Source organism: Microcebus murinus, chromosome 10, assembly GCF_040939455.1.
Source record: "Microcebus murinus isolate Inina chromosome 10, M.murinus_Inina_mat1.0, whole genome shotgun sequence".
Taxonomy (NCBI): domain Eukaryota; kingdom Metazoa; phylum Chordata; class Mammalia; order Primates; family Cheirogaleidae; genus Microcebus; species Microcebus murinus.
The window spans coordinates 85911921-85926512 of record NC_134113.1 but is presented as its reverse complement, the minus strand read 5'-3'; positions in this window follow the sequence as shown (position 1 = coordinate 85926512).

The window sequence follows — 14592 nt, the reverse complement described above, 5'->3', positions numbered from 1 at the left end:
TGTAACTTCCATGAGATTAGAAGTTTGGGCTCATTTTGTTCACCCATCTATATCTAGTGCCAAGTACAGTACCAGGCACCCAATATATACATACATACATGAATGAATATTACAATAATAGAAAAGAAAGTATATATTGCTTTGGGAGGATTATTCATAAAATAAGCAGAATCAGTTATAATTAAGGCATTGTCCTAAACCCTTCAAGAATACCTCTGTACATTTTGGTACCCATTGCTATTTATTTCTACCCAAATCTTGGTAAAGTGCCTTCTACTCAGATAAAAAATAATACATCATTTCCCATAGACAAATAGATAGTAATTAGTCAGCTACAGCTCAGACTCTGTTTGGAGAACTTTATCAAGTCATTTCTTTGTGTTCTGGAGGGAGGATAGCTCAGATAGCTATTCTCAAAAAGCGTTGATATTTAAGCACTTATCGTTCACATACAATACAATTTGTAATTCATCAATTAATAAAAGAAGTTTATTTTTTATCTTCAATTATGCTTCTCAGAAAGGAAGCTGCAGGTTGGATCCTGTAGAATATTTTACTGTTTTAAAAATAACAATGCTCCCCTATAGATCTTGGTAGCATTTATTTTTCAGCATATTATGGGGGTATAAATGTTAAGGTTACTTATATTGCCCTTGCCTCTTCTCCGTCCTCGAGTCAGAGCTTCAAGCCTGTCCATCCCCCAATTGGTGCGCATTGCACTTATTATGTGTGTATATACCAATACCCTCCCCTGCACCTGCCCGACACCAGATAGATGTTATTCCTATATGTCCACTTAGGTGCTGATCAGTTAATACCAATTTGCTGGTGAGTACATGTGGTGCTTATTTTTCCATTCTTGGGATACTTCACTTAATAGAATTGGTTCCAGCTCTAGCCAGGAATAGTATTTTTAATTTTTTAAAAATATACTTACAACAATAGGACTTTCTAGGGTTTAAAAAACTCATTGGGACTTTATATTAAAGCATAGCCACTTGATTACTGTGTCCCCTATTTCTTAAAAAATATGATTTGGGGTCTTGAGCACTTTTAAAGGCTAGGGTAGCCTGTGTATTTATAATCATAATGGGATTGTTACCTTTAAGCAGAAGTTGCAAGTAACATGGATAATTTTAGTTTAAGAGGGGGAAGATTTCCTCCCTCAGGGCAGAAATATTCTCACAGAGCAATTTTGCACATATCAGAGACTGTGAGAGTGGTTGATGCCAACCTATGCTGAGTGACTTGATTGGGCTCTTAAAACAAACACAAAAGATACAGGACAATTACACACTCAGGCTACCAAATGTAGCTTGCAGGCCCAATAACACACACAGAAAAAGAACAGATGTTCTTATTTCCAAAGCTCTTACAACTAGAGCTTTGGAGGCAAATATGTAATTAAAAGGTAGTTATATACATTTTTTTTCCTCTTAGCTTCACTAGCATAAAACATTTAGTAAAATTATATCTGGTATATAAGTACTCAATACATTTAAATGATAAATCCATTTTGCTTAGAATGAAAGCAGGTAAAGGTATGGGCCTTGGAGCTAAGATTCCTTCAGGCACAAATGCTAAATCCACTACTTCCTTCTTGTGAGATTTGAGCAAATTAATTTCCCCTCTAAGTCTCAACTTCCTCCTCTTAAAATGGGTTTATAATTGTAGCTCTTAGGTATACTATCTCATAAGACTATTTCATTAAATTACATAATCCATGTAAATTTCTTAATATAATCTTTGACATATATCAACATATTAATAAATGTTAGCTGTTGTTACCATTATGATTAAGGTTATTCAGTCAAATACATCCTAAGAATAGAGAGACTTTTCTAAAATACTTATTTCATTTTAAAAGATAAAATATTTCAAATTTTCTTATCTGCTATTCTAAGACTTTTGAGCACAGCAATCTTCTTGACAGGCTTTATTATTGTTGTTGTTGCTATTGTTGGTTTAAAGATTTATTGATGAATGTAATTTCAGAGTTCCCTAATTTTTAAATTTTGGTGCAAATGAACTAATTGAATGTGGAGGATACAATATAGTCAGTGAAACAACCAAAGACTTTTGGTTACATTTAGGAACATACAAAAGAAAAGAAACCACATAAGAAGACTTTCAGGAGTGGTTACACTACCTTGAAAACCTTAGAGGTGCCTTGAGATTACAAAGATATTTATGTCATGAAAGTCTTTTTGAATTTTCATAAAGTTTGCACTCTGCATTACACTTAGATTTTCATGCCCAAGTTTTGATCTTAGCCATAGAATAATAGGTGGGCAACAGTCTAGTCTGTCCTGGGATTCTCCCTGTATGGAGACCAGCGAGGCCTCTGACCCTACCCTTAATAGAGCAGCAACTAAATCTTTGTTAGACTGAAATACCACGAATATCTAGGGCATGAAAAATATGCTACTTTGTTTATTTGTTTTGCATAGAAGTTGATTAAATAAGACTGAATAAGAATGTAGCCTTTTTTTTCCTGCTTGTATTCTACTGTATTTTTTAGAATTAATTCTCCCTTTTTAAATTAATATTTCCTTTTGTTGATTTTATTTTCAACAATACAAAAAAAATTCCAAGTAGAATTTCACTATTTCAAAATTCCAAGTAAAATTCCAAGTAGGTTAAATTTTGGGACCTTCTGGAATTGATCAGACTCTCTGACTTGTCTTCTGAGAGAGAACAGCATCTTTAAAGCCTGCAGTGGACTACGGTCAATGCAAACTTTCCCTCTTCCCTGTTTAAGCTTATATTACATAAATGACTTCTGATAAATATTTCGCTTGTGCAAGATAGTCATTAATCGAATATTTCTAGAGTGGTTGTAGCCATACATTGCATCTTCTTAAATTAATATAAAATCTGAAGTTTGACTGATTTAATAACAGTTTAAAATTCCATATTTACATTACTGTAAAAGATTACCATTGAGATTACTGATGTTAAAATTTAAAATACAAAAACCCTCAAGCAAACAACAAAGACATGAAGCAACAACAACAACAACAACAACAAATTGAGCTCTGTCTTCTGGATTTCCAGAATCATTTATTTTATTTTTAAAGGAGATTTGTTTAGGCACTGGGAAGGTGACCAGTATCAAGGTTAACCTCTGTTAATTAGGTCTTTGTGCTATATGGAAGGACTTAATATCACTATAATATTTTACTATTACCAAAACACTTGTCTCTAGGGAAGATTGATCTTCAGAAACAAACATACATACACACAAAGAAGAAGAGTTGAGTTGTAATAACATATAGAGCTCCCAATGGACCCTCACAGGCAGACTTCCAGGTTAAAAGTACCTCACAGGTAAACTCACTATGTAACTGGAGCCCTTGGGTGCTGGAGATGACTTACCTGAGGTTATTAGTAAGAGTTTAAATGAAATGTAGGCACATCACCAATGACTGCAGGCCTATTGCAAGGCTGCCTGGCCTATCTCTTAGTAGTGTCACCATCCCATAAGGGCCCACACATTCCGTTCCCACTACTCTTTCATGGTCGTACTTTCCATCTTTTCCTTGTTTAATTGGAAAGATATATGGACAAATACAATGAGTAATATAATAAGCATACACCTACCTCCCAAAGTGATTAAATGCTTTTTTTCCCCCTCATATTTGCCTCTTTTGGTACTTATGTACATTTCTCAGTAGTGCACGTGGCTGGTCTCAGTAAGATGACAATGCTCAGAAAAACCAGCATGGCAGGTGAAGGGCAGAATGCATGTCATTGTTATTGGATGTGTTCATGGAAATGGATTGCACTAAGTTAATAAAAATGCTTCTATGTTCAGCTTAGGCTTTCTCAAAGTACAGATTCATGATATTTTTCCACTTGTGACCTTTTCCTCAGATAAGTAATAATTGGTCTCTGAAAGTTACCTCTTAAACTTAACAGGGAATGGTCAACTTAGGAAATTCGCATTTATCTACATTGGCTTGAGAAAGTGCATAATGAAGATGTAAAGGTTTATTAAGGGAAGCAGATATCCCAGAACCTGACATAACAAATGCATCCTAAGCTTATAATTATTGAGAAGTGACACATATGCTAGAGTATCCAATCCAGCACCATTTGGGCTCCAACCCCCAAAGCAAGTAACACTTTTTGCCTGTTTGGAAAGAAGCACAACCACCGGGAGTGCAAACCAATAGTAGCCTCAGTTTCCTTGTCTGTAAAATGATAGAGTTAGGACTGGCATTTAATAATGAGGAATCAACCTGGCATAATGGAAAAAACATTGAAATTAGAGTAAAATCTGTGTTTTAATTCTGTATTTGGCACTTACTAGCATGACATAGGGTGACTTATATAATCTCTGAGACTCACTTTTATCATGTGTAAAATGGGGATAAAAGCACCTAACTTTGAAAGATGTTATTAATACTAAATAAGATAATGAAGATGAATGATACATTAAAGTGCCAGTTTTATACTACATATTTAGTATGTGATAGCTGCAGGGGAGATTTGTAGTTGACTATCAGTATATCCTCTATTCTTCTATTTCAATAAAATAATCCACAGTTTCCAGTTAAGTAAATAAACTTCTATAATTAGATTAAATTTCTCAGTCTACCTTGGGTTTAGGTATGATGATATGAATAAGTTCTGGCTAGTAGAAGACTAGTGGAGAATTTTTTTTCCTCTTCTTGCTGGTTGAAAACAATGGCTAGAAATTAAGAAGCAATTTTGTACCATGAGATGGATGGTAGAGCTTTAAGAAAAAGAAAGTATGGATCCTTTATTCCATAGTTCGCCTGACATGACTACTTCTGAACTTTATACGTGAAAGAATAAAAGTTAATTTGAATTTTTTGACACTGATGGATAGAGGAGGAAAAGGAATAGTAATAATGGCAGAAGTTATTATCAGTAATGGAATAGTACTATTGCTTTTAATTGACAGTTTTACTTCATAGGGTTCTGAGAGAGTGTAGGTATATATATATCTGGGTAACTACACATGGGTTTGCAAAAGCTAAAGTGAGGTTAGGGTAGAGTGAAAGAGCCAGATGAAGACTGGTAATTCATATCAAGGATTGTAGATTTTAACCACTGATTCATTTTTAAGCGGGACTGTGAAATGATCAGATTTCATTTTAGAGAGCTCACTCTGTCCATAGACAAAATGAATCAATAAGGACTCTGCCTTGGGATCGGGAGGGTGGATCCAACAAGTGTACTTAGAAGATCCACTCAGACATTCTAAAGACATGCAGATGGCCTAGAGGCAGTGGGTGCAGGTATGGGCATGGTTGGGTGGTCCAAGACACATTGTGAAGACAGATTGCATGAAGGACTGGTGACTGTCTGTAGGTCAGGGATGAGTTAAGCAGAGGAGGCAAGAACAAGTCACAGTTTCTGAGCCTGGGAATTGTAGTCAGAATGCTTACTTGGGTTGCAAGGTGATTTTGGTTTTGGAAATGCCAAGTGAGGTGCTTGAGGAACACCTGCTTTGAGATGTTTAGTAGGCATTTAGGGATTTATCGTCCCTACCACCACCACTATCACCACCACCCCCGTGATCCATCATCATCTTCCTTATCCTCAATGTCATCAAAATCAAATTACTATGGGAATTTGGAGTCCATCTCTTGCATAGATGTAAAAAATAGAAACATTTTCTAGAAATGAGTGATATCATGTTCCTGAAACTACTTATCCTTGGTTAGTTTTGAAGGGGTGACATGCTATGGTAACAGGACAGATTCTTTCAACTCTCTTTCATGAGCATCAACATGCCTCTTATTAATTTATTTACATAGAGTTTTAGTTTACTAGAAAAAAGATTCCTATTATTTCTACATGTTAGCCTTGTAATCTTGGGCAACTAACTCTATTTCCTCATCTGTAAAAAGGATGTGCTGATGTCTACCCTAAAGGATATCAATAAAATTCATTGAAATGTTTCATATAGACTGCCTGTGTACATTCATGATATAATCTTTACCATGTCATTTTCAGCCCAATTATAATGTTTTTAAGCATCTATTTCCTGTATTTTAAAGTTGCACAAGATGATATCTGTGGTTTATGGCTCTGTGATTTTCCAGTTTAATTTAACATTTTAATACTCATTTTTGATTGTCCACAGTTACTGTTTTTGTTAAAGTTTTTGTGAATTGCTAGGAACAATGATTCAAATTAACTTAAAAGGAGTTTACTAAGAGGAGACACATAGTGGAATGGGAAGAAAATGTCATCAGGAAAGGACACACCTCCTCTTCCAATGCTTTCAATTCTCCTAGGGTCTGCAGAACTATGTTCACTCTCTGTCCCTTTGCATTCGTTTTTCTTTCACTTACAGTGAGTCTATATTTCACTTCAAATTTTCTCTGAAGACCAGACCAGTGTCTCTATTTAGTCATTGTTTCTATTTCCTTGTAATTTAGACTTGCAAATGGATTGTGACTTCCCGTGGCCTCACCTCAACCTCTTGCCATTCTTATTGTATTGTTTTTGACCAAGCATAATACCAAATGTGGCACCTGCCTTCAGCAGAGCCTTAACCCTAGATCCTCCTTTAGAAGTGACGTGGGCAGTTGAGCAATGATTACCTCTATTAGGAATTGTTGGCATCATCAAAATTATTACAGGCAATAAAAAAAAGGAAGTTAGCAAACTGAGTATGACTCTTCATTTTATGCATTGAGTAGACACCCATACTTTATTACTAGAGTCTGGAAGTATGTAAGCCAGAGAACAAAACCTCTCAAAAATATAGGGGAATGATAGGTAGGAAATAGAATACAATGAAGGTTGAACTTTAAGTGTTTGCATAAGGGATGGACTGGCCAGAAAGTTGTTCTAAAAAGAATGCTGTAAAAATGATATTTCTTTAAATAATGTATTTTTCTAATCACCAAAGGAGTAAAAAAAAAATCAAAATATTTGTCTACAAAACATACTAAAAACAAAACTCAACATCACGATCACCAATAACCTAAAGATCAAGAGTGTTTTGTTGCCATTTATGTCATTTAGGCCTGTGGTCCCCAAACCCCGACCTGTATGGCTAGTCTCTTAATAGATGAAAATTAAGTTTTAGTCGCATCTCCAGGTCATTTAGTCTCCTTCATTATAACTCTCTAAAATATTTCTACCACAGCACTAAACAACATGATTAATCTTTTATAACCCAGTTAGTATTTCCCAAAAGATTTACATATTTCACTGACATTTTGGTTGCTGCTTCTTGAGCTTATGAGGGATGGAACACAGCAAGAAATTCACTGTAATTTTATTTTGCATCAATTATCTATAATATTATAATAGTTTGTTAGCCATTAATTTTTCAGAATTCATCTCTTAGCAGTGTAATTTTCTTAATTCTCAATCACACTTCACCCAAATGTAGACTTCTCAAAAATCTAGTTCAATCCAATATGAAAAATGAAGAAAATCAGAAATAATGCACAAGTAATAAATACACGGCTCTTGCCATGTTAATGAAATGCAAAATAAGAAAAACATTAAGAAAAAAATTATTGGTTGTTTTTATAAAACTCAAGCTTCCAGAGGACAAGAATGTTGTCTAATGTGTATGTAAGATGTTGTGTACTGTTGGCACTTGGATATTAAAATTCAATATTTACAAGTGGAACATAATTTACTGAGCCATTCCAATGCACAAGCAAATGGGATGTATTGAATATCTTGGGATTACTGAAATGTACTTTGATTTTATGCAACATCTTGTTAACTTTATCTGTTTTTCATAGCTCTTTTCCATTAGAGGGAGGGTGAGGGGAAAATTGGATCAAGGTCTTGGTTTTTAATACTAGGCATCAACACTATGAAAGAAATCAAAGACACATTAATAAACTAAATATTACCTCCCACTGCTCTCTGGCTACCAGGCACGCACAGTTCTTTCCATTGGACTCCTAAGAGGGCCTTCAATAAAGTAAAACTGTGATTTTGACATTTCTCTTGCTTGCTGCCAGGAAATTCTAAATTGAGTCCCAGTTGTTTCTTAGATTAATCCATTGGAGAAAAGAGAATCTGAACACAGTATTTTATAACTTTTTGAAAATGCATTTAGGCTAAATTTAGGTTTGGATATATGTATATATTCCTAATTATAAAATAGTCCTCTTACATCAAGCACACGCTAGTAACGTGCCTATTAAAAAAGATGAGATAAGGCATTTCTAATATGTAAGAGCAAATTTTCTATGAATAATAGAAACCAAATGTTTATTAACAATATATCTAAAACATGCTATATTTTAAAAACCGGTCCACTTTCAAGAATTGACCTATTTCCTTTCTTAAAAATCATAAAAGAGAGAAAAACATGTAGGAAGAAAATAGTACTTTTTATAAAACCTTACTCAATGAGACGTGATGCTTGCTTTGAGTTCCTCATTCATGTGTCAACCAGGTAAGCGCACAACAAGGTGCATTTCAAAATCAAAAGATGCTAGTGATTTCCATATTTGCTTTCTGATCTTTTCCAACACACTCTGGGAACGGCTCCCCAGGAAGGGCACCTCGAAGCCTTCACTGGCAAAGAATGCAGTGGGCTTCTTCCCTGGGTATGCGCCGCATGAAGCACATTACACCTGGGCAATTCCTATTGATAGAAATTGAATGGAATTGCACTTCCAGGCTTTTTAAGAGCTTATTTGGTGCTTCACATGAGACTTTATTAAAAATAGCGCAGCTTTCAAAAACCTTTTAAGGCACTGGATGCTTTATAAAAATCTAATAAATATGGATGGCTGATTAAGGAATGTTATTTTATGTACTGTATGCTAATACTCTTTTTCCTCTTCATTTTCCATCTTTCTTTTCCCTTGCCTTTTCTGAGAACTTCAAGTAATAAACTGATGTTTTAAAAAGGACCTATCATAATCTATACCACAAATTCCTTCACACTAGTGGGAATTGTATCCTATCTTTTGCCCTAGTCTAACTACAAACAAACAGCAATTTCAACTTATTGAGCACTTACCAAAACAAAGTCAAATTCATTTTCCCAGTAACCTTTAAGATAGATATTATTCCCATTTAATGAGTAGAGACTGAGGCTCAGAAAGGATTAGAAATTTGCTCAATATCACATATCTGGCAGGTGGCAAGGCAAATGCGATTTAAAAAAATAGGTCTTTTGGTGGCAGTGGTTATTGTGGTGATGATAATAGTAATGGCAGGTATTGTGCAAAGTAGTTTCCGTATATCATCTCTTTTAATCCTGACTTGATTATATGAGTTTTATATTTTGACTACAAAGTTGGTGATTTTTTTCCCTACTCACAAGCAAAGTCAACCAATTAGGGTTTTATTGAACAAGACTAATGGCATCTAACAATGGGAGAAAATATAATAATAGTAACTCCTACCACGGACTCAGTGCTTTATCTAGGGCTCTGAAAACAAAGAAAACACTCTTCCTCCCAAATGCTAATTCTTGTAGATGCCATATCATTATCTTCTTACCCTGTCATTTCCAAGTTTAGAAATTTGTAAATAGAAACTTCCTTAGGAAACTATCATCTTCAGAATACTGTTTTCTTGTCTTCATCTCAGTAAAGTGGTAAGTGGGGTGACGGGGGCAAAGTGGTGCTGGGGGCTTTTGCAAACCCTCGTCTCCCTGAGAGCCTAAAGAGGGAGCCCGTCCAGGCTTCCCAGGCAGAGTTGAGGGCCACGTTTTGCAAAAGTGCTGCTTCCGTGGAGGGGATGGTCAGAGTGCACAAAATTCTGTTTCTCATTTTTACTGTCTATTAGCTGGGAGTCGCGAGCGTTTGATCAATGTCTTAAAATAGCTAGGGGGGTGATAAATTAAAACCCTTTTAAGAAGCATCGAAACATGTAATTCTGGTGAAATTCTCGTGGAAGAGGTTAAATGACTATTTCATTCTTAACTGAAGATAATCGAGAATGATCCACAACCTTCCTCCTGCCATAGTTTTTTCATCTCTTTAATTTGTCTCTTCTTGTGTTCCACCAATGGTGAAGAAAGAGAGCCTCCACCATTCTCCTAACTGTGTTACATGCAAAGAGGAAATTATTGTTCCAACTCTAAATCATTGCTTTAGACTTTTCTTAGAAAATATAATCTTCTCACTATTTATTTTCATTTTATTGCATTCTGCTAAATATTCTCTAATTTTTGGTGTTGTATAAATATGGATTCCCAAATCATATTGTTTTACCTAAATTGCACAGAAAAGAGATTATCTTTTTTAAAAACATACTTTATATAGCTTAGCATTTTGTAACCTATTAAATGTAATTCAACCTAAAAGTTCATTTTGTAGTTTTATGTAAAAGAAAGTAAGAAAATAAAAGCTTAAATGGAAATTCCTTAAATGTTCCTATAATTTTAGAGGTGTTAGAATATAAATAATTTATGTAGAAAGATTCAAATGACATTATAAATTAGGACTTCTACTCAATAAATTCTTTGCATAAATAAAATATTTATGCATAGAAAACAGTTATTTTATTTTAAATTGATAGAAATTAGCCATGACTATATATATATATGTATATATATATATGTAATTTATCAAGTGATTGTTTATATTCAACAGAAAGTAATTTAAAGGACCTTTTGAAGAAAGATTTTTTTTTTTTTGGAAAGAAATTTTTATTCTGTGGTGACCTGGTCTCGTGTGATTGCAGAATTCATAGCTCTCATGTCTTTGGGTATATCCTTGGGATAAAAGGATGACTTCTACATCTTACGATATATGCTCTATTAAATGCTTACTGCTGCCTCACACAGGGACCAATTGTTTAAAGCAAAGTGGTACTATAATCCTTGGAAGACTGGGTTTTGTAACCTGTTTTTCAAAAGCCATTTGAAAATTATTTTGGTCAATTCTTTGAGCTTATTAGGTCACTGATTAAACAAGACCAGTACCAAATTTAAAGTTAAAAAAATCATAGAAGGAAAACATAAAATTTAGAAAAGTGTTTTATTTTTTCTTGGCAATTAGAAAATAATAAAGATTTTAATTTTATTTTAGATTATCTCACCTTAATTCAGTCCTTAGAAAGGTAGCATTTCACACCAGCACAGATTTAAAATAATTACTCAAAGCCAGTTATAAATCTAATGTGAAGTAGAAACTCCCTTGGAAACATGATCTAAAGTATGATAAAGAGAACTGGGAAATGTCCTAAGAAAAGTTACTACTTTTTCTTGAATGCTCACGCTTTACTTATACTATCTCATTAAATCTATTCAACTATCTAGCAAGATAGGCATCCAGATTCTCATTTTACAGTTAGGTAAACTGAGGCTCAGGTAAATTAAACTGTTTATAAAAGATCACTCAACCATTAAGTTGCAGAAACAGAATTTGAGCAGATTTCAAGCGGGAAAAGTGTAAGACTGGAAGATATTTTATAGGCTAAATAAAACTGATAGTATTTCAAATAGGTAGAAGTAAAAAATTACTTGCAGACTGCATAAATGAGAATTTCTATGAATCTCCAAAATATTCATTTAAAATCTTTCAACTAAAAACCTTTCTGGCTATAATTGACAAGAAGATCCTTAGAGATCTGATGACGCTGTTAATGAAATGTCAACTGCTAGTTCTATAGTTCTAGCAGGTCAATTAGTTTCCCATCTGTAATAATACTTCACCATTGAATCTGGGATCAAATTTTAGATTCTGGCTGTCTTCTGAGTGAAATCATGGTAATGGCAATATTGTAGATTATAACTGCTTCTTTGCTTAGCATACTGTTTTATAAATACTAATTCAAAAAATGAGCAATAAGAAAAACACTAAATTTTGAATCGTGAGAAAAAAGAATTTGGCTCTCAGCCCCTTGGAATTTATTTGCATGGTCAAAGAGTTGAACACTTCCTTTTAACTGATGTATTCATTAAAAGCCTGTGTCTGACAAAGACCCAACTTAGCAATTATGGTTGATTGAAGTTAAAAATGTTTTATGTTTATATTAAATTCTTAGATGGGATACAATAATACTTTGGCTAACCCATACAATGTTTTGATGAGCAGATATATTTTACTCTATTACATTCCTGACTATCAACAAAGAAACTCGAGTTGTTTCTTGGGATTTGACATTAAACATACAAATGGGAAATGAAGATAGAGGGAGTTGTAGCCATTACTTTCCTACAAGGATACGTAATGAAAAGAAATATAATTCTCAGAGTGATCAACAGGAAGTTCTCTTCCTGTTCTTACTTTGGTTTGGTTCTGGGATAATGTGATTTCATCAGTAGAAATTAAGTTCTAAAAATTTACTCTCAGAATTATATTTCCATATTCACACAACACTGTAGTTAACATGAAGTTACAAGATCAACTATTCCATCTCAACTGATAATTATTTCTCTTTACAGGTATCTGCAAATCTCTCCACTTGCACTACTGGTTTTAGTTCTTTTTTTTATTTATTAAAATTTTTTTTTATTTCACCATATTATGGGGGTACAAATGTTAAGGTTACATATATTTCCCATGCTCCCCCGCCTGACACCCGATAAATGTTATTCCTATCTGTCCACTTAAGTGTTGATCCGTTAATACCAATTTGCTGGTGAGTACATGTGGTGCTTGTTTTTCCATTCTTGAGATACATCACTTAGTAGAATGGGTTCCAGCTCTATCCAGGAAAATACAAGAGGTGCTATATCACCATTGTTTCTTAAAACTGAATAGTACTCCATGGTATACATATACCACATTTTATTAATCCACTCATGTATTGATGGGCACCTGGGTTGTTTCCATACCTTTGCAATTGTGAACTGTGCTGCTATAAACATTTGAGTGCAGGTGTCCCATTTGTAGAGTGTCATTTGATCTTTTGGGTAGATGCCCAGTAAAGGAATTGCTGGATCAAATGGTAGATCTACTTGTATTGCCTTAAGGTATCTCCATATTGCTTTCCACAGAGGCTGAACCAGTTTGCAGTCCCACCAGCAGTGTAGGAGTGTTCCTGTCTCTCCGTATCCACGCCAACATTTATTGTTTGGGGACTTTTTGATAAAGGCCATTCTTACTGGAGATAAGTGATATCTCATTGCAGTTTTGATTTGCATTTTGATTTGCTCAACATCTCTAATCATCATGGTTTTAGTTCTTGTTATCCCTTTCGCTGGTTGTGATGGTAGCAAACTAGTGTCAACTGTTTCTCCTCTACACAACTCCTAGAGAGATTCTCTTAAAAGATTCAGGAACCTCTCAGTTCAAGAACTTCAATAGGTCACTAATAACTATAGGAAACAAAAATCACTACTCCTTGTCATGACATTCATATACCTCTAGGCTGATCTCAGCCTACATTTCTCTCCACACTACCTATTGGAAGATGTCACTGTTTCCAAAATATGCCTTAACTTTACTACCTGAAGGATGTCTTTACAATTTTCCCTCTCTTGGAATAACATCCCACCTCCATCACAGTAATCTATTAAAAAAAACCTAAAATCTGGGTCAAAGTTTACCTGATAACAACGCCTCCTCCAATTTCTTTCTGTCCCCCATACTTAGGACTTATTTTACTAGTCCTGTGTCCCCAACACACTGTACCTTCTCAATCTAATGATTTAGCTCTTTCTCCCTTAGATTATATTTATATATAGTACCTTCTCTTTTATCTACTAAATTTCAGGTGTCTTGAGGGTAAGAACTATGTGTTATCAATCATTATATCCTCTAAAATATCTAGCAAATATGAGAAATTTGTTACATTTTGGAGAATTATTTTATATTCTGCAAATTAATTTAAATTTAAGGGGTTGATTTAATTGGGGTTGCTAAACTGATTATAATATTCACTGTATACACCAGCCTATGAGATATTAATACTTTTCTGAAAATATTGAATTTTTCTCAATGAAAAACATCGGGGCCTTCCCCACTGCAAGTTGTCGAATATAATTGTAGACAATGGCTGTTGTTTGGTAGTGCAATGTCACATTCTATAGAAACACCTTTTTTCAATACATGACTCATTCATACAATAATAAGTACAGAATGTTGAGTTGTACATATATGACAAAATAAATGTAACAGAAACAATGTTTTGGAGCCTTTTTTTCTCAAAACTTCTATACAAACTCACATGCTTCAAATTTTTTAACACAGCCTTTTCCCCTTACCCCCCCCCCCAAAATCATATAAAAATTAATTATAAGAGAATAGTATTCATGGGCTATAGCCTCCCTTTTTCCCTCATGTACATCTTCATTTCTGTGGGGAGGATTGTACTATGAGAGGCCAGCATAACTAAATATGAGAAAGATTTGTTTAATATTATAGGTAGAATACTATGGAAAGGTGAATATTCTTGACAAGAAGGATTTTTATCAAGGAGAGAAGGAGTGAAAACAAAATGAATCCAGGATGGAGAAGGGGAAGTGCAACGAAGGGAATTAGGAGGGAATTAAAAGGAGAATTACTGGGTGCCTGTACAAAGTAGACTTGAAGCTGACTCAAAGTGGTCCAATAGTAAGTATTAATAATATTTATGCCATCCTCTAGACTCCATGTGGCTTGGAATAAGACTATATTTATAAGTCATCATTTCTATTGGTGGCACAATAGTCCACCATATAAATGCAAC